Source organism: Cavia porcellus, unplaced genomic scaffold, assembly GCF_034190915.1.
Source record: "Cavia porcellus strain 051 isolate PalLab524CR breed Dunkin Hartley unplaced genomic scaffold, mCavPor4.1 scaffold_31, whole genome shotgun sequence".
NCBI classification, from domain to species: domain Eukaryota; kingdom Metazoa; phylum Chordata; class Mammalia; order Rodentia; family Caviidae; genus Cavia; species Cavia porcellus.
Window position 1 is genome coordinate 12,087,688 of NW_026947514.1, and position 20,624 is coordinate 12,108,311.

The following is a 20,624-nucleotide window of genomic DNA, read 5'->3' on the forward strand; positions in this document are numbered from 1 at the left end:
CTGCGGCATACTCTGTAGGTGAGTCTATATGTAGCCAGTGAAGATTTCTGGCACAAGCAGCTCTTTCTTTCGTTCTCACAGGAGTTTATTTCTCAGATTTACATCGCTAAATTACTTATATTCAGACTTCTAGTCTTTTATTTTTTCTTTTATTTTAGAGAAAATTTTAAAAGCAATAAAAATGATACAGAATTTCAAAACAAGATGACAGGAAATTAACAATCATTATTATATTGCATATTATTGTTTTCAAAATAGTTGCTCAGATTACCAAATATAGGCATGTAAAATTGATCCAACAATATAAGCACTAACTGTTCCTTTCAATGAACTAACAGAATAAGTAGTTCAATTACCTTAATTATCATAGATAGATATATTTTTTCCCTTTCTTTTCTCCTTCCCCCATCCCAGTTTTTCTTTTGAGCCAGTCCTTTCCCTTTCACAATATTTATTGCATGTTTTTGGATCTTAATTACTCTTTCAGTTTCTTACACCAGGAGATAATAGAATGTTTATACATGCAAGTCTGACTTTTTTTCACTTATGAATATGGTCTCTAGTTGCTTCTATTTGCCTATAAAATCCTCAAGTTATCTTTGTTTTAGCTGAGTAGCACTCCATTGTATAAAAATACCACTTTTATTTTTACCATTCCTTGATTGATGGACATTTGGGTTGTTTACAAGATTTAGCTATTACAAATTGTGCTGCTATAAACATGAATGCATGTGTATCACTGTGATATGATTTTATAAATCCTTGAAAAATTCCAGAAGGGGAACAGCTGGGTGGAATGGAATCTGTAATCCTACTTTTTTGAGGAATCTCCTCACTGATTTCCACAGTGGTTGTACAAGTCTATACTCCCACCAACAGTGGAGATGAGTTCCTTTTTCCCCACAGCCCATCCAGCATTTGTTATTGTTGATTTCTTGATGATAGCCATTCATTCTGGGATTAAGACAATCTCAGTGTTGTTTTAATTTGTATTTCTCAAATGACCAATGATGTTGAACATTTTTTTCTTTTTCTTACTTTTTGCTGTTTATATTTCATCTGAGACATGTATATTCATCTCAGATGCCTATTTTTGGATTGGGTCTTTGAATTTGGGAGGCCTGGTTTTTTTCAGTTCTTTATAAATTCTAGATAAAAGTTCTTTGTCTGAGGGATGGTTGACTAAATATTTTTCCCAATTCCTGGGTTTTCTTTTCACTTTGTTCGTGATTTCTTTTGAAGTATAAAAAACTTTTTAATAAGATGAGATCTAAGTTGTTGATTCTATGAAGTACTTCCCATGCATTTTGGTCCATTTGTCAATGATAAGGTGATGACAGTGTGTTTGTAGTTGTGTCTGCATCTTCTATTCTGTTCCATTGATCTTCAGGTCGATTTTTTGCATTTTGGTTTTTTTGTTTGTTTTGTTTTGCCAGTACCATACTGATTTTATTACAGTAGCCTGTGATAATTTCAGGAATTGTGATGCCTCCTGCCTTGCCTTTGTTGCCCAGAACTGCCTTTTCTATTTTAGGTTTTTTCTGATTCCAGATTAATTTTAGGAATGTATTCTATAGATCTTTGAAAATGGTATTTTAAAATGGTATTTTAATCAAGATTGCATTAAATCTGTGTAACAGTTTTGGGGATATGGCCATTTTCACAATATTAGTTCTTCCCATCCATGAACAAGGAATATCTTTCCATTTTTTGAGATCCTCTTTGATTCCTTTTATTAGAGTACTGTAATTTTCAATGTGTAGATCTTTTACTTCCTCTGTAATATTGATTCCTAAGGGTTTTTTTTATATCATTGAGGAAGGTTTGGTTTCCCTGATTTCTCAGTGAATTTGTTGTTTGTATACAGGAATGCTATTGTTTTTTGAATGCTGACTTTGTATCCAGCTATGCTACTAAATTTGGTTATTAAATGAAGAATTTTTTGGTGGAGTTTTGGGGGCCTTTTATGTAGAGTATCATGTCATCTTCAAATAATGATAATTTCATTTCTACCTTTTGTATACTTAATCCTTTTATTTCTCTCTCTTGTCTAATTTCTCAGGCTAATGTTTCCAAAACTATATTGAATAGAATTGATATTTTCTTATTTCTGATTTTATGTTGAAAGCTTTCAGGTTTTTTTCCATTTATTATGATGCTGGCTTTTGTCATCAATGGCTTTATCAGGTTGAGGTAAAGACCATCTATTCTGATTTTTATCATGAATGAGTGTTGGACTTTATCAAAAGATATTTCTGCATGTACTGAGATAATCCTGTAATGTTTGTCTTTGGCTCTGTTGATGTGATGTATTACATTTATTGATTTGTGTATGTTGAACCATTCCTGCATTTATGTGATGAATCCAATTTGGTCATGATATACAACCTTGTTGACGATTTGCTGCATTCTGTTTGCTAGTATTTTATTGAGGATCTTTGCATCTATGTTCATTAGAGAGATTGTCCTGTAGTTTTCCTTTTTGGTTGGGTCTTTCTCTGGTTTTGGTTGTATTTGCATTTTTGTTTGATTGTAGACATTGTTAAATTTCTTCTTTAATTTAATGTGAGGCCCACTGACTGTTCAGGAGGATGTTATTTAATTTTTATGTGTTTATGCAGTTTTGTGGTTCCTTTTGTCATTAATTTTCACTTTCGTTGCACTGTAGTCAGATAATATGCATGGGATAATTTCAATTGCTTCACATTTACTTAAGCATGTTCTATATACTAGTATATGATCTATCTTTTAAAATGTTCTGTGTACAGCTGAGAAGAATGTGTATTTTGATGTTATCGAGTAGAACACTCTGTAAACATGTAGTAAGTCTATTTGTTCACAAGTTTGGTTCAGTTTTGTTACTTCTTTTTCTGATTTTTTTTTGTCTAGTTTAGCCATCTCTTTCTGCCAATGGGGTGTTAAGGTCCCCCATTACAATTGTGTTATTTTTCATTTATATAAGTATTTGTCTTAGTTAGGTGCCCCTTTATTTGGTATATATATATTTATGGTTGTTATCTCTTTCTCTTGAATTTTTCCCCTAACAGGTATGTAGTGACCTTCTTTATTTCTTTTGGTCATTCATGGTTTGAAGTTCATGCAAACAGAATAGCTACCCTGCTTTTTTGGAGTTTCTATCACATGGAGTATTGTTTTCCATTCTTTGACTTTCAGTCTATGAATTTCCTTTTGAGTTAAATGTGCTTCTTATATACAGCATATTATTGGGTTTCTTGATCCTCTCTGCCAGCCTGTTTCTTTTGATCAATGAATTGAGACCATCTACATTAATGATTGTAACTGATACATATTGGCTTATCTTTGTCATATTATCTTCTTGCTTCTGTTGATTTCCTACTTTTTCCTTCATTTAACAGCTTGCCCTGCTTGGTGGTTTCTTTCTGTGGTTGCTCTTGGAATTGTGGCATTTTTATTTTTTTCTAGACTATCTTTCAGTACTCTTTTTTGGTTTGGTTTGGTGGTCTAGAATTTCTTCAGTTGTTCTTTGTCATGGATGTATCTTATTTCTCCATTAAATTTGAAAGATAGCTTTGTACATCAATCTGGGGTGGAAGCTATTTCCTTTCAGGACTTCAGTTACTTCATTCCAAGCTCATCTTGAGTTAAAATGGTTAAGAAATCTACCGTGATTCTGATGGGCTTTCCTTTATAGGTGATCTAACAGCTTTTAATATTCTGTTCTTGTGCTGATTTCTGAGATCTGGATTATTATATGTCTGGATGTAGATTTACTTTGGTTATGGCTAACTGGAGTTCTATATCCCTCATTTGTCACATTCTTCTCCCATGCTGGGGATATTTTCTGCTATACTTCTGCATGTGGTCTGTTTATGTCATTTGTGTTGTCTCCTGTTTTTTCATTGATACCTATCACTCTTGCATTTGTTTTTGTTTGCATCATCTAGTACCTGTTGAATTATTTGCTGTTTCTTTGTTATTTTTATGAGATCTTTCCTTTCATGATCACTAGCTATAATCCTGTCATCAGGGTTTCAAAGTCTATCTTCAGTTTCATTCAAGTGGTTTTGCCAGCTTTCAATGGAGTTTTTAATTTCCTGGAAATTTTAATTTCCTTATCTCTTTGAATCTGTTTCATGCCTTGTAATTCCTTTCTATATTGTTCACTCAAAGTTTCCATCATTTTCCTTTGCACCTGTATTTTTTATTTGTGTCTTCTTTATTATGTCTTCTTTCATTACAGTTGACATTTTCTTTTACCTGAGAAATTATTCCAATCTGATTTCCTCTACAACCTCATGGAGATGTTTCTTTACTTTAGTTGCTATCATTTCAGAAATTTCAATTATTTGATTTCCAATTTATTCTATGTCAGTGTCTCCTGACTTTGTTCTGGGTGGGCTTGAGGTCTGAGATTGTATTTTGCTCCTTTTTTTTTTTTTTTTTGGTCTTTTTCCTTTTTATTGGAATGTAATAGTTTTTGTTTGGCTTAGTGCTCGGTCTTTTGGTGTAGTGCCATGCTATGATTGTTACCCTAGAGCTTCCCAATATTGTTACACAAGGGAAAACAACTGATTACAACAGATATGACATCCTAGCTACAGCAGTACAATTAGCAATAATGAAAGCATCAAGTACAATTTAAAAATTGACATACTGTTGTAACAATTGACTTTGTACTTTAGACCATAGGAACAACGTCTATAGTTATGTAACAGAACCAATCATAAATCAGGGTTTGTATGCAAAATGTTTCCCCTTTTTCAAGTGGATTTACCCTGAGTTCATCCAGACAAATAAGTTTCCAAGTCCCAAACACTTAGCACACTGGATGCCCATCCTGTGATGTAGGGGAATGGCACCTGTGTTCCTCTGAACAAGGTTCCTTAGGTGGCAGAGAGGCAATGGGTGGGGTTTCTCTTCTCCTGCATGACTCACTAAGGTTCCCTCAATGGCAAGGAGGTTCTAGTTTTTTAAATATTCCTTTATTGCTTTGTTCCAGATTCTATTTTATCTGGTCTCTCCTTCAAAGATAGTTTTTAATTATTCTTATGAAATCTTAACAAATCCTTTTCAGTTATATTTTTCTTTGTTATTCATCAGCTTTCTTAAAAATATATCTCTCTTCCCCTGAAAACACTTCCCTCAATTTTCTTGTCATTGTGTTCTGGTTGTTGTCATCTTTCTAGGCCATCCTCTGTTGGCTCATCATAATGCACCTGACCTTTAAAAATTGGGAGTTCTTTAGGAATCAGCCTTAAACCTAAAGAGTGAGATCATAATTTGAATCTGGTGCATGCTTGTAAACTCAGTAATCTGGTAGGCCGAAGCAGGAGAATCACAAGATCAAGCTCCAACTGGACAATTTAGGAAGACATTGTCTCAAAAAATATAAAATGAGCTAGGAATGTAGTTCAGTGTAAAAGACTGGGGTTCATTCCCTAGTATCATAAGAAAAGAAACTTCTCTACACTGTCTGTCTAGACAACCTCACCCATTTTTGTGTCTACTGGCTAACAACTGTCAAATTTATATCTCTATCCAAATTTTGCTGTGACATCTTTTATTAAACATATTCTCAACCCAACTTCTCCATTTCTACCACAAATCTGGTCTTCACTTTTCCCCACCTTATAAAGCGTCTATAAGGTATGGCCTTGGCATCTTTTCTTTCATTACTAAGACAAAATACCCAATGCCCAAAACTAAGAAAGGAAAGGTTTATTTAGCTCACAATTTGTGGAGATGTCAGTCCATACTTAGCTGGCTCCAAAGTAGAGTGGCACATGGCAGAGGGTAACAGTTCATGGAAGTAGAAGACAGCAAGGACAACAAGGGAAGAGTGCATAGAGAAGACTCCTTCTGTCCCTTATAGTGTCACACCCACGTAGGGTGGGTTTTAACTCACACCCATAATCCCAGCATTGTACTATGAGTTGATCACAAATTCTAGAAGCCTGCCCCTAAGACTATATGAAGCTTTGGGAGGACATCTAGATACAAACCATAACAGAGGTCATCTATCTAGTTGGCCATCCCAGGAACTGTGAGTCACTTTGTCAGTGAAAAAACCTTTTTCTATGTCCACAATATTTCTGGTACAAAGTATGTGGCTTTTCCAAACAATTCTCCAATTCTATGTTGACACCAATGGGTTGTTTTATAATTTAGCTTAATTGCCTAAGATTAGCATAGACTCCACAGGTTAAGGGCTCAAGTGCCACAATACTGTCCCCCCTCCATCATATGTTGATCACAAGTGGTGGGTCTCAAGGTCACCCACACTGTCTCATATGACTACAAATTGCAGCTTCCCTCCTTAATTTTGTTAATATGCTGGCATGATTTATAGAACTCAGGAAATAACTTACATACCAGTGTATTATAAAGGATCTGACTCAGGAAGAGCCAAAGGGAAAAGATACACAGGGAAAGTATAGAGGAAGAATGTGGAATTCATACATCCCTTCAGGGTGCACCATCAACACTTCTCTGTGTTCACCAACCCAAAAGCTCTCTGAACCCCTTTAGTCAGGACTTTTATGAAGGCCTTGTTGCATAGGCATGATGGTTAAATCACTGACCACTTGTGATTGAATTCAATCTCTAATCCTCCTTTTCCCAGAGGTTGGAAGAGGGACTTTAAGTTCCAACCCTCAAAATCACAAAGTCCGTTACCCTGGCAAACAATCCCTCATCCTTACAGACTTATCAAACATTATCTCACTAAATATACTCAGTTGTGGTTGAAAGGAGCTTGTTATGAAGAGCTCAAGATTCTCCTTTTACCTTAATTGCTCTGAGGCTATTTTAGGAGCTGGAGACAAAAATCAGATATAACACAAGATATCAATTAAAAAGTGTAAAGCATTTTAGGAGCTCAGTACAAGAAACACACTCATATGAAAGAGAAAGTCATTGTCACACCTTGAACCTCCTCTTCAGTACTTAGTCAATCAGCTATTTAGACCCTATTTAGAGATATACATATGTATACATAATAGATCTTGAATCCACCTATTTCTACATGTGCTATAATTTCTCTATTCGAAAACAAACAATATTATTTCCCACCTGGTACTATACTTCCCCTCTATATGGTCTTCTGTCTCCTTTTTATTCCATTCAGTCCATTCTCTACTCAGCAGCCAGAGTTTGCTTGTTTGTTTGGTGGTACTGATAATCATACCTAGAGCCTTGTGCTTACTAGACAAGTTCTACCCTTGAACTGCCTCTCTGTTCCTTATCTAAATTTTGTTTTGAGACAGGATCTTGCTAAGTTGTACAGGCTGGCCACAAACTTCCATTCACCTGCCTCAGCCTCCCAAGTAGTTCAGATTATAGGCCTGTACCACTGTCATGCCTGATGATATTTTTAAATGCAAATTTGATTGTCACATCTTAGTGACTGTTGATCTTGATCTGAAGTTCAGAATCCTTAACGTAGTCAACAAAGCCCTTGTTGAGTAGGAAAACTTTTCTTTCACCTCCTTAGGTTTATTGCTAGAAGACATGTGAATTTAACTAACAAACGGTAGGTTAAATAAGGCACACAATTTTTATTAATATTCATATGCATGTGATTTTACAAAAAAAGGCTTAGGAGGCAACTATATTTTGGGGTTTAATATACCTTTTTAGTAAGAAAAAAAAGAAGTTGAGCTTAAGGAATGACAAATTGTGGAGAAGTAACCAGGAAATATAGAGGAACTAATGGAAGGTAAATACTATTTCAATTATGTCTGTTTATGCAAACTCATCTTGATATCAATGCTGTCTCTCTTTTCTCAGGCGATAAGAGCCACTTTCTTCCTGGTGTGGGGAGAGGGTGAGGGCACACTTTTACAAAGGGTGATTCATACCCTGCTTTTTTAAGGCAGATGGAGGAGGAAGATAGAGAATTCTTCCTACATATATTGCCAATTACCTTTAGCTCAACATCCTTAAGTCAAAGTAGCATATTGTGAAGTGTCATATCCTGATCTCCTGCAGCCTATTGTGTTTCAAGGAATAATTGAGTTACTTTAAAAATGTTTTTGGTTAATGATCAGAGACAGACATGGGATAACACTACAAAGAAATATATAAACATAAGAGACATTATATTCACAGGTCCTAAGAGAGAGAGGAATGTAATATCACACAGAGGGCCATATAGAAGGAACTTTCAGAAAAAAAGCTCAATCAAGTAAAGAAGATATATGAGAAAGGAGGTTGGAGAAGTCTGGAGAGCAAATGCCTTTGTTGCTAAGTCTGAGTACACAAGCAAAGGCATAATGGAAGCTGGTGTGTTTAAATGTCACTAGGTCAGAGGGTGGCAAAAAGAGGGACTTGTGGCAGGAACTAGCCTTATCACACTGGTGACATTTGGTTGCCTGGGTAAGGTTTTAGGAAAGTACAACATTAAAAATATTTACAGTACTCTTGTATAATCTAAGTTCTGCCTTTTGTTCCAGCCTATTTTTTTAGTTCCACAGATTTTTTTAATTTCATGGAGAACACACAGGCTCTTTCATCTTTGTGGAATAGTTTCCCTCCTCACTCTTCCTTTTGTTAAATTACATTTTTTAAGGTACCAAGTTAAGTGTCTGTTCCTCAGAAAAGTTATTTTTTGACTTTTCAGAAATATTTGGTCTTTTTTTCTAAAAATCCTTTTTTTAAAAAATAAAAAATAAGGAATGAGTTAAATTTGATTCTTGTATAAAATAGAAAGGACAAGATTGCAACTGCCTTTTAAAACCTCCCTTAAGATGTAAATAGCCTATTTAAATTGAAGGAGCCCTAAGTAAGGTGTTATTATTTACTTACCTAAGCAGAGTTCACAATATTTCTGTAGGAAAGAAAATAATAGATGTGAGATGATTGTTCTGTTCCTAGGACAGATGAGAATTTTGGAGACCTTTCCTGATAATAATTTTTAAAAGGGATTCAGGGAAAAGAGAGTAAAAGAAACAAGTCTAAGCACATCTCAGGACTAAGGACAGTTTTCTCATTCCATCCTTATCTAGGAGAAGATAAGAAGTCTGGCAATAAGAAGGGTGGAACATTATTAAGTAATGTTGTCTAACTCAAAAAGAAACCCTTTTCAGAATAGAATAACAGCCACAAATACTGTCGAAGGAAGAAAAAATTATTGAGAACAGTTAAGGATGAAAAAGGAGAAAGGTAAGGGTGCCTTTGACTTTATAAACAATATTTGACGTATATTCAATATAGTTTATTTGATGTTTGTTCAATATAGTTTATAACCTTCCTTTGTGGCTTTTATCACAATTGTGCTTGAATTGTTACTTGCAAAATTAATGTCTCCTCTTCTGCATTGCATTTTCATTAAAGCACCATTCTTTTAGATTTCTGCATCACTTTTTCCTTATAAATGAACTTTTCTTCTTCCTAATACTATACACTTTTTACATACAACATCTCAGTACATTATGACACCTCATGATAATTCACATTTCCTTCAGAGAAGTGTATAAATATTTCTCTATTGCTTTTATCTCTCTTCCTTACCTCCTTCTTTCTTCCCTGTCTCCCAATTTTGCTCAGTTTTTACTTTCTTCATTGAAAATCTGAACCAATTTAATCTATGATAATAAAATAATTTACTTGCACAGATGGGGGGAGGAGGCCTTTAGAATGCTATAATAGCGTAATGTCCAGATAACTAGACTGTAGATATATTTATTCAGCAAATATTTATTGGGTAGCTGTATCACTGGCTAATGTAAATCCATGTTCAGTGACGTCAGAAATTAAAACTAAGGCAACAACATGAATTTACAGGAAACACCTTTAATTAAGAAAGATGAGAAAATGGGAAGAGACTTTAGCTTAAGGAAAAAAAGAGCTGAATGGGGCACAGCTCTGAGGAAGAAGATGTGATGGCCTGTGAACAAAGCAACTAGGCCACTTTTTATGGCATTGCTGAGATGGGTTAGAGTCTGGTTGATCATTATGTCAGTTCTGATTTTGCATCTCAGAAGTCCATAGCTTGAGGAGGAAATACAGTTTCCATAAGATATTTGGGGAGTAGCATAGTGAAAAGAAAACCCACAAACTGGGAAAAGATTTTAGTGAACTCTCTCTTAGACAAGGGACTCTTGTCTAAAACATATAAAGAATTAAAAAAACTCAGACCTCCAAAATTCAAAGATCCAATCCAAAAATGGGCATCTGAGATGAATATGCACTTCTCAGATGAAGAAATACAAATGGCAAATAAATACATGAAAATGTTCTTCATCATTGGTCATTAGAGAAATGCAAATTAAAACCACACTGAGATACCACTCACTCCTGAAAGAATGGCCAGGATCAAGAAAACCAACAACAACAAATGCTGGAGAGGCTGTGGGGAAAAAGGAACTCTCCTACACTGTTGGTGGGAGAGTAGACTGGTACAACCTTTGTGGAGGTCATTCTGGAGATTTCTCAAAACGCTGGGATTGGAAGTCCCATTTATTCCAGCTATTCCACTTCTAGGCATATTCCCAGAAGAACTGAAAGCATTATACCACAGTGATATATGTGCACCTATGTTTATAGTAACACAATTTGTAATTGCCAGATCTTGGAAACAACTCAAGGGTCCATCAAATGAGGAATGGATAAAAAAGCTGTGGTATTTCTATACAATGGAGTACTACTCAGCTATAAAGACGGATCACATTGAGATATTTATCAATAAATGGGCACAGCTTGAGACCATACTCATAAGTGAAATAAATCAATCTCACATATATAAATACCGAATAGTTTCCCTAAAGTAAGTAATGATTCAAATATATAAAAGTATGTGGTAATCATGATTCCCCATTATGTGGCCTTGAAGCCTTGTAAAGTTTTCACTTATTAATTGGAAAGGCTTTATTCTGGGCTTCTTGATATGGAGATATTTGAAGCTATAGTATATGAAGTTATTTTCAAATATTTCAAGGAAAAAGATAGACACTATGGTAACTACTATTAAATCGGGTTATTTGGTGGTGAAGCACTAGGTTGCTGAAACAGTCATGCTTTGACCTGTATTGTTATGTTGTTATGTCCTCTTTTATCTCAATCTCTCCCTTATTCACTAAAAAAATTATTTAGTTATTTTTTATGGTTTTTTTAATTAAGGGGAAAAAATTTTAAAATTAGCAGGATATATTATAGTAACTTTTTTTTATTTCCTATTAACTTGTTTTGAAGTCCTCTAATACTCCCACTATCTTGTTTTGACTGATTAGACTCTGTTCCATTCTGTAAGATAGTATCAAGTTTGGGGGTATAGGCAACTACTTTGAAGGCAATAAGATTCACTAAGATGCCCATTCTGGTTTGACTATTATCTTCTTTGGAAGTCCTGTAATGTTTACAATGTTTAAGTTTTATTGGTCTTGTTCTCTACTGTTTAGTTCAACTTTATAATACCTAATGAGATAGACAATTCTTTTTAAGGAAACAAGAGACATTATGGTAACCATTATTGATAACCTTGTACTCTGTTCTTACATCATGTACTATGTCTATTCTTGGTTTTGACTGACAGCTTTGTTTTGCCATATTTGACTTTATTCTCTTCCAAAAAAAAGTAATAAGAACTAAGAAGTAATAAAACCCAAAATGTGTAAATTTTGTTGTAAAAAAAGAGAGGGGAAAAAAGTGCACTAAAGGATACAACTGCAAGTGTGTTTAGGGGTGTTAAATAGCTGACCGTATTAATGTTTTTGGTTGGATCATTGAACACAACTGTTTGCAGGCTCTCTGTTTGAATGTTCACTTTGTATGATTTGATACTGTGACTTGAGCAACTATCTCTAAGACAATAATGTGTAATCTATTAACTGGTGATTTCTTACTGGTTTTTTTTTTTGTTTTTGTTTTTTCGTAGTTCTGTATTACTTGTACTCTTACACCGCTTTGTTTTGTTTTGCTTTTTCTCTTTTTCCTTTTAAATAAAATTTTTAAAAAAAAAGATATTTGGGGAGTAATCTCAATTTTGCAGAGGCTCTGCTGGAAGCTAAGGTAGATTCATGGCAATGATGAGACTTCTAGGTACCCACTGGGGGAAGCAGGGAGCTGGTAGTTGAGTGACTGCATATTTCAGATAGTGGTGTCCACAGTTTTAAAGCAGAAAGATATAAGTTAGGTAAAGTTCAGGACAACAAGCCTTGTATTACCAGTTTTTAGACCGACGTTGCTTAAATTATTAATCTGCCAACATGCAGAGCTGAGCAGAGATCTGACCTAAGGTTTTAAAATAATAAAGGAAACAGACATAAAATGAAGGCAAAGATGCCAAACTTTGACCTGTTTTTAGTTACCCACTGGGCATCCACAGGCTTAAGTAAGGAGTCACAATTTTTTAGCAACAGCAGCTTTTTAAAATCTTGACTGCTTCTGAGTGACTAATAAATTAAGGGCCTAAGTGTTTGTTTGTCTTCTGTCCTGTGATAATGCTCTGCTGGTTTATTTTTGGAGATGCTATGGCAGGATTACCTTGATTTTAATGATGCACGTAGCTTTTGATGACAGTAAGAGTGTTTTGGAGAGTGAGCAGGTAGAGAAGAGCACATACAATGCTTTTAATGTGTGACAGGTCCTGAATTTATGTCCAAGAGTACAACTATGCTCTGTCTCCATAGTGATGTCTGATTGTTTCCTCTGCCTTATGCCACTTATTTCGGCGTAGGGCATACCACACTGAACACAATAGAACAAAAAACCTGACCTCATCTATTTTAGTGAATATAGCCATACACACAATATTTTCTAATAAAATCTGGTGGTTTTATGCAATGAATGAGCAACTAGTTCAGAAAATATATACTTAGTCTTTCTGTGTGATGGTTTTGTATGCTAATTTTCATTGCTTAATGTTCCTTGATCTTACTTCAAATGCCCCTGTTAATAAATACACAAAAATTGTTATCTAGCAGTCTTTTTTTGTTTTCACAAATATTATTTTCCATGTTATTCTTTGAGTTAAAGTGTGCATTACATGTATACCAAGGTATTGTTTGAAAAGAAACATCTCAGAAATCTTAGCATAAGGGTATATTGTGATTATTTTAAGAACAGACCACTAGCAAGTCAGTTTTCATCCTGGTTACCTATATAGGCATTTGTGGGCTTTAAAAGAGAGTAGAGATAATATTGATTTTTTTTTTAAGACAAGGTTTCCCCTTGTGGTGGATGCTGACCTTGAACTTGCTTATGTATCCGAGGCTGGCTTCAAACTCACAGAAATCTTCCTCCCTCAGCCTTCCAAGTGCTGGGATTACAGGCATGCACCACTACACCTGGAAGTATATAACTTACTTTTTCTTCTTTTTGATTTTTTGAGACAGAGTCTTGCTATGTAGTTCAAAATGACCTTGAATTCACTGTGTAGCCTAGGCTGGCCTCGAACATACCAATCTTCAGCCTCCCATGTTGAATTTTATGTTTTTTAAAAAAGACAATGAACATCTTTGCATTGTAAGATATTTTTAAGTTATGTGAGACACCAAAGAGAAAATATGTGCAGTTTTCTGCATTTAGTTGTGTATGTACACACACCTGGGCAGACAACACATATGCTCTTTAGTGGTCTTCTTAATAGTGACAGGAATAAATTATTAACAGAATTGATGAATATGGAAATATTATGACAGATCTGACCATGGTCAAATTTGTTTCTTTTTCTGATCCAACAAAAATAAAGTTTGAGAAATAAAAAAAGACAAAAGTTTTCCTATTCCAGAAGAAAGTAAATTGCAGAAACAACAAAATGGCAAATGTTTGGAATGACAACTTTGGTTTTTGGATTAGATTATATGTGATTCAAAAGGATGAGCTCTTCTTACCATATCTAGTATTCTCTCTGAAATACATATTATTATTATTTACTATGTAAATAATACATAGTAAATGCTCTAGAGATTTCTATTCTTAGTTCCTTTTAGAAAACTGTGATTTTTTAAAATTTCCTAGTAGTTTTACCTAGGCATATAAATAATTGTTCTTGAACTTTCTCCTTTCCCAACATACCTGAGAGGTTTGAATACTTCCATTACTAATACTGAGTCACAGTGGAAATACTTTGTATGTGAAGTGTAAATCCTAGAAACAAAAACCTTAGGTCTGATACTTGAGAATTATTAAAATAGGTAAAATTAATACCTATATAGTTTTCTCTTTAAGTAATTCACACATTAAAATGTAGTTTATTCTTTTGAATTTCTCTATCATGTTTTTCTTATTAATCTATTACATTTTCTGTAACCCATGAGTAAGGTAAATAAACTAGGTAGAGTTGTTCTAATTTTTAAATCAGTAATGTGAAGATACTAATCTTTTAGCATTTGGTCCATATTTGGAAAAAATGGTTTAATAACAGAAGCTATTTTTTTGCACAGTAGAAATAATAATTCTTTGCAGGATCCTGTATGATTTCTGTTGCTTACTATGATGGGGCAGTAGGTAAGTTTGATTGTTGTTTGAGAAGGGAGGCAGGAATAATTTGGGACACCATGGCTCAGCCATACCTCAGTCATTGGGAAATTGGCTCAGCTAACAAAACTTTCCAAAGTCTAATGTACAAGCTATAATGCCAGTTTACTAATTTACAAGCAAAAGACAGCCCCTTCCAATAACAGAAATATTTATGTCTGCCTTCACAACACCACTGTTTTGTGTCAGGGTGAGCATGAAGTTGGATTTTAGAAAGCCAGGTATAAATGTTTGGAAAGCATGAAATCAAAGTAGAAGGAAAGGAATCAGAGGCAGAGACAGAGGCATTTTCCAGGCTGTAATGCAGCCAATGTAACATCCTGTCCTGAGCTGTAGGCTGCTGAAGAGCCTTCTCATTAGATGCCCATATTTAGAGTCTTTCTCTTGGAAAGTACAAACCCCACACAGTGTGTTCTTGTCCATTTGACCTTCTTTTTTGCTATATTTCATTCTAACCATCCCTACCTGTTTACACAGTTTTGTCCAGACAAGTTACTTATTTGATGACATTTCAGTGTGCTAAATTATGATCACATTTTACAATGTCTCCCAGACAGTATACACAGGTCATTTTAAGAGCAGTTTCAAGAATTTTCTCTACTCTCTGGCAATAAATATATGCCTAAAGTCTCTATGTTTGTAATTTTTAATTAATAGTATTTGAGGCATTTGATGCAATTGATCACTCCTTGCTTAACACTTCACTTCTGAGGAGGTTATTTTGCAGCGTTAGAGTTCCTATGTTACTGTAGTAGCTGGGTTGGAAAATATGATATTGCTATTCAATGCATAAGGAAGTTAAACAGGGTATTGTTGGTTGGTAAATGTATTAATCAGTTTTTGTTGCTGATACAAAATATCTGGCATATATAATTAAGGAAAAGTTTATTTTGGTTCACAGTATCAGAGATCTCAGTCCATGGCTGGCTGGCTCCAACACAGAAACATCATCATAAAAGGCAATAACAAGAGAAATCTGCTCACCTTGTGGTAGCCAAGAAGCAGAAAGACAACTGGAAAAAGAGAAAAAGGAAAGAAACCAAGCACAGTAATATATCTTTCCAGGTTATGCACCCAGGGACCTACTTCCTCCAACCAGGATCCATTCCTAACACTGCATTCAGCTATGAACTAATCTGTGATAAGGTTAGTGCCCCCAGGATGTAATCACCTTCCAGAACTTCTTCCTCTGAACATGTGAACCTTTTAGAAGACATTCTTGATGCAAATTATAACAGCAGGTTTCATACTACAAAAAAGGTAAGAGAAAATTATCACTATGGAATACGTTCCTGGCTTGTCAAGACTATTTCATGTCATTATCATTGTCATGTGCATCTGCATCCCAAGAATACGACAGTTTGGAATTTGGATGACTAGAGCTGAGAGTTTTAAATAGTAATCTGTTTTCCAAAGGCATAGAAATTATTGTTATAAAATAACTATTTCTATCTTTATGTGCTCTTTACAGAGTCAGATACAAAGATTTCCATTTTTATTGCAGGGTCATTTGAAAATGTTATAAATACAATTTGTTTTTGTATTTTAAAGAGAATAAAACCAAATAAAATAAAACAACATAAATCCAATCAAACAAAACAGTGAAAGTGATACAGAACTTCAAAACAAGGTAATAGGAAATCAACAATGGCTACCATAATGCCTCTTGTTATCTTCAAAATAACTGCCCATACCATCAGACACAATAAAATCAAACAAAACAGAACAGAATAAAACCAATCAAAACAAAATAAATAAAGTGATACAGGACTTCAAAACAAGATAATAGGAAATCAACAATGGCTACCTTGATAGATCTTGTCTTCAAAATAGCTGCCCATGCCATCAGATATAATAAAATCAAATAAAATAAAACCAAACCAAACAATGAAAATGACACAAGACTTTAAAACAAAATAATGGGAAATAAATAATGGCTACCACCTTTAGAAAGAAATCTCCCATAGTTGCTATATTGCATATTGTTATCCTCTAAACAGATTCCCAGAGCACTGGTTTTAGACCTGAAAAGTCAATTAAACAATACAGGCATTGTTTTTTTTTTTTTTTTTTTTTTTTTACTCTGGTGGCTATCATCTCAGCCTTTGTTTCTCTGAATCAGCCAGTTGCTTATGGGGTGGGTGGAGAGCACCAGCTGGCTCACAGGAAGGTGGTAGGCCAGCCCACAACTGCCGCTGGCTCACAGGAAAGGGCTGGCTTTTTCTTGATTCTCTTCCCAAGACACATGGCTGCTTCTGGTTCACATGAAAGAATTGGCTCTCCCCACGACTGCTGCTGGCTCACAGGAAGGGGTTGGCTCACTGCATGACCACCACTGGCTTACAGGAAGGGATTGGCTTTTTATTGGTTGTCTTCACAGGATGCATGGCCACTGCTGGCTCATGGGAAGGAGTTGGCCTGACCCACAACTGCCACTGGATCACAGGAAAGGGTTGGCTTCTTCTTGGGTCTCTTCCCAAGACTTGTAAGTGTACTTTTGATACAATCTGGCATCTCAATTTCTTATCTGAAAATGACAGTGTTTTATTATTTTTCTGCACTAGGAAGAAACTAAGGAGAAGCAGCTTTTAGTCCAAGAATGATGTATACCTGTGTGGAAAGAAATATAGTTTTATACTGCCTAGTACTATGTCCCAAAGATTTTTCTAGTATTCTCTGTACTATCATAATATTTTCTGCAAGTTTCAGAGTTTCTTCTTTATGAATGCACATTACCAAACTTTAAGGAAAGATATTTCTTCTCATAGTGTTCTTTCCCCCTTTTATGGGAATAGTGGTACTAAAAATGTTACCTAAATTCAATAATATATCTTTATTTTTAATCAAAGTGGCAGAATGATGATCATCAACTCTACGTGTTGCAACAGAGTTTGCTAGAAAAACTTCCAAGTTCCTAGAGCTAGAGGTACTGAGGAATTCACTCAAAGACTAACCTTTTTGCTTACTGTCTCTATAATGCCATCACAATGACAAGACCTATTAATAAATTTTGCTTTGATTTATTTGTATGGAAAAGTTTACATAACATACATTTAAAAATTTGGAAGTTTACATTTATGGAAAAAGCTCTGTTAGGGTTCCAAATAATTTTGCCACAAGAGTAGAAGTAATGATGTGGAAATAAATACAAAGTTTAAGTTTCCAAGAATATAGAGGGGGAAAAGGTAAAACATCACTTAACATCAACATGCCAATTGGGTATAAGTAAAATCACATCCATTTAAAGACGTTAACTTAATGTCCATATCCAAAGACTGCTGAGGACCAACTTCATGTGTTGCAGAGCAGGCAGTGATTGATATTAATAAATTGACATAAAGTAAACTGAGAGTCTGTCCATGACTTGTGGCAAGGCCTGCAGCTCGCATGCAGACGGAGTTGGTCCTCAGGCCAACAGCCAGGGCTAAGATAAGCAGGTGTTCTGGTGCCACAAGACAGGGTGGCATCACAACTGGGGACTTTGTGACTCTCACCCAGGTTCCTTTCCCAGTTCAGTAGCTGCAGTTAGCAGATAAACAGGTTACTCGTTAACCATGTCCCACTTCCATGTGCTCTTCACAAGACTCTTTGTTCCTCAAACTCACAGGCCATGCCTGAATCAAGTTTACCCCATCTCTTCCTGCAGCTCACCAGCACACCCCACCAATTAGGCTGTGCACCTAATAAATACTGGAGACACAGCATCTCATGGTCTGTCTTTTTTGGCTCTAATCATCCCAATTCCCCTTATAACTAAAATATATTTTGTCTGTGTTTTATTCATCATACCCTGAGCAGAAAATCAGTAGTCCTAGGACAGAGCCCCAATAGAACACAATAACAAGCATATGGAAAATGTTTTTCCTGTATAGGTAAATGACTTTCATCTGGTTTAGCTGTGGCCTTCAAGTCAAATAAGGTATTGAGTGTCCACTATATAGGGAATCTAGAGAAACTATACTTCAAAGTTATTTCTGTTCTATAATCCTTGATTCAGTTCACATCCATAATTAACCTTAGTACCATACCAAGCTGTAGCAGTCCTTAAAATTTTTAACTTCCCATTTATTTAGCATGTATTACATACTGTCTCAGATGCAATCTATGAGAAAGTGGTAGGTAAATGATCCCAGCTGATTTTTGTATGAGCATTAGTGGTTGGAAATCTTTCAAAATGAATCTGATTCATGTAGTAATAGATGACATCAATTAAGAGATTCATTCGTGCTGGATGTCTCTTGAAATAATCTTGCCTGAAAAAAAGTAACTTGATGAAATGTAATTCAATGTGTTCTTTGAGAATGCTTATTTCTTCTTTTGTCAGAATATGGAGTAAGAGACAGACTGATAAAATCTCAATACCTGGGAGTTAATATGTGGGTACTTTATATGCAGCCTTGCCCTTTAAGGCAACACTCCAATTGTTTTCCTTTGTCCTAAATACTTTTGCTAGTGTTTTCTCTTTTTCTTAATTATTAAGCCATCTAGTTGATCTTAGAACAATAGAACCTTAAAGCTAAAATGGGTATTTTGTAACAAAATGAAACAAACAACTGAGTCTAAAATAAATGGTTTGCATATGTTTCTTAGGTAATTAATGGCCGAGCAAAATCAAAACTCCATGTTTCCCGATAGCTACTTTAGTAATCTTTGATTCGAGAGAAACTAAGTCTCAATTATACCTAGAGGAACTATGAAATATTTTGGTTAATATCATTTTAGAATAACAGTGTAATAACTATATAACTCACTTCCTATTTCCATAGAAAAGGAAATATTAAAATATCAAATGTTATTGAAGTAAAAGACCTATGCTTTTGTATAATGCAAAATTAATAACCATTTATTACATCTTTGCTCTAATTATTTATCAAATTCTTTATTTTTATTTTTTGAGGTTTAAGAGAGTTTTATTGGAAATAAAAAGGAAAATAGCTCCTGGGTTTCCAAGAGGGATCCCAAGTGGATGTCCTTGATAAAATCTTTAAAACTGCCAACATAGGAATGTTTGCCTGCTATTAGGAATTGTTACTTTAATGAATGTTTTAGATACCACTTGTTTAACCATTATTTAACCAATTAGAAATGTACCTACTTAAATTATATTCATTCCCTTCCCTATTTTCTTTTTGAGTAATGCAATTAGGTTGTTTTGAGATGATTAGAAAGGAAATATAACTTTCTATGGGAGTGTGCTTTGCTTTGACTTTTGTTGTGTCTAGATCGGATAAAGACTGATGTACCAAACCATGAGGGAATAAAAGAAATGTTGTTTTTAGGTTTAGGCTTAAATTTAGGTTAGAGTTTAGGTTTTAGGGTTTAGATTTAGGTGTAGGTTTAGGTTTAGGTTAAGGTTTAGGTTTAGAGACAGTAAAATAGTCTTACTTTGAATTGTTACCTTCAATTGTACCCCCTCAGTTCAAGAATAAATATATTTTACTTGAAGATGTTTGAAAATCTGGAGTAGAATCTCAGTAAATATGAATTCTGTTCCTTTAATGAAACACAAGAATATATTGCTAATTAATATTTTTAAATTTTCATTAAGTACAGTAAATTATAAGCAATGCAAATCAGTTGAAATTGTGTGTGTGTTGGTAGCAAAAAGCTGGCAGTTGTTTATCCAAAGCAAATACTCAGCTTTGAAGCCATGGATATGAAAAACCAAAAGTAAGTATTTCTGCTAAACAAGTATTAGTTTGGCAATTAACAGGCGATATTCAAAGTGCTCTATGATAGAAAGTGGGAGAATTCCCATCCATCTCCCAATGAGTAAATCTCCCAAAGGGAGCAGAATGGAAACATTTCCCTCTGCTTGCCTGACTCCTGATGAGCAAGACCTGAATGAAGGGCAGGATAGAGCCTTGTCTCAGTTCCTCCATTTTAGGCAAGTTTCTCAGATGAAAACCTTGGGCTCTGTCTCAACAGTTACTCAAGTGGCAGCAGCTTGCCTTTCAAAGTTTTAAGCTCCTTAGATTTTCTGATGCACATTTAAAGCATTACCAAAGATGAAAGAGATTTCATTATGTAAGACCTACTTCAAAAAATCTTAAGTTCATTCTTAAATCACTTTCAGAGAAATCAACAATCTAGGAATGAACCTTTTTATTTTAGCCTTCCTACTGTGGTTACTGGAACAAGGTACTTTCCTGATAATCAAATAGAAA

The 20,624-nt window shown here is 34.8% G+C and overlaps 1 long non-coding RNA gene across 2 annotated transcripts in view; it reads left to right on the top strand.

Annotated features, from left to right (window-relative positions):
* The first annotated feature begins 8,688 nt into the window (after positions 1-8,688).
* Positions 8,689-20,624, top strand: part of LOC134474129 (uncharacterized) — a 33,422-nt gene continuing 21,486 nt past the window's right edge. Inside the window, exons 1-3 of one of the 2 annotated variants that reach the window (XR_010044756.1) lie at positions 8,693-9,144; positions 15,359-15,717; positions 16,838-16,942. This is a non-coding gene — a long non-coding RNA (uncharacterized LOC134474129). Of the gene's footprint in view, positions 9,145-15,358; positions 16,943-20,624 lie in introns of both variants that reach the window. The other variant, XR_010044755.1, reaches the window with a different exon arrangement.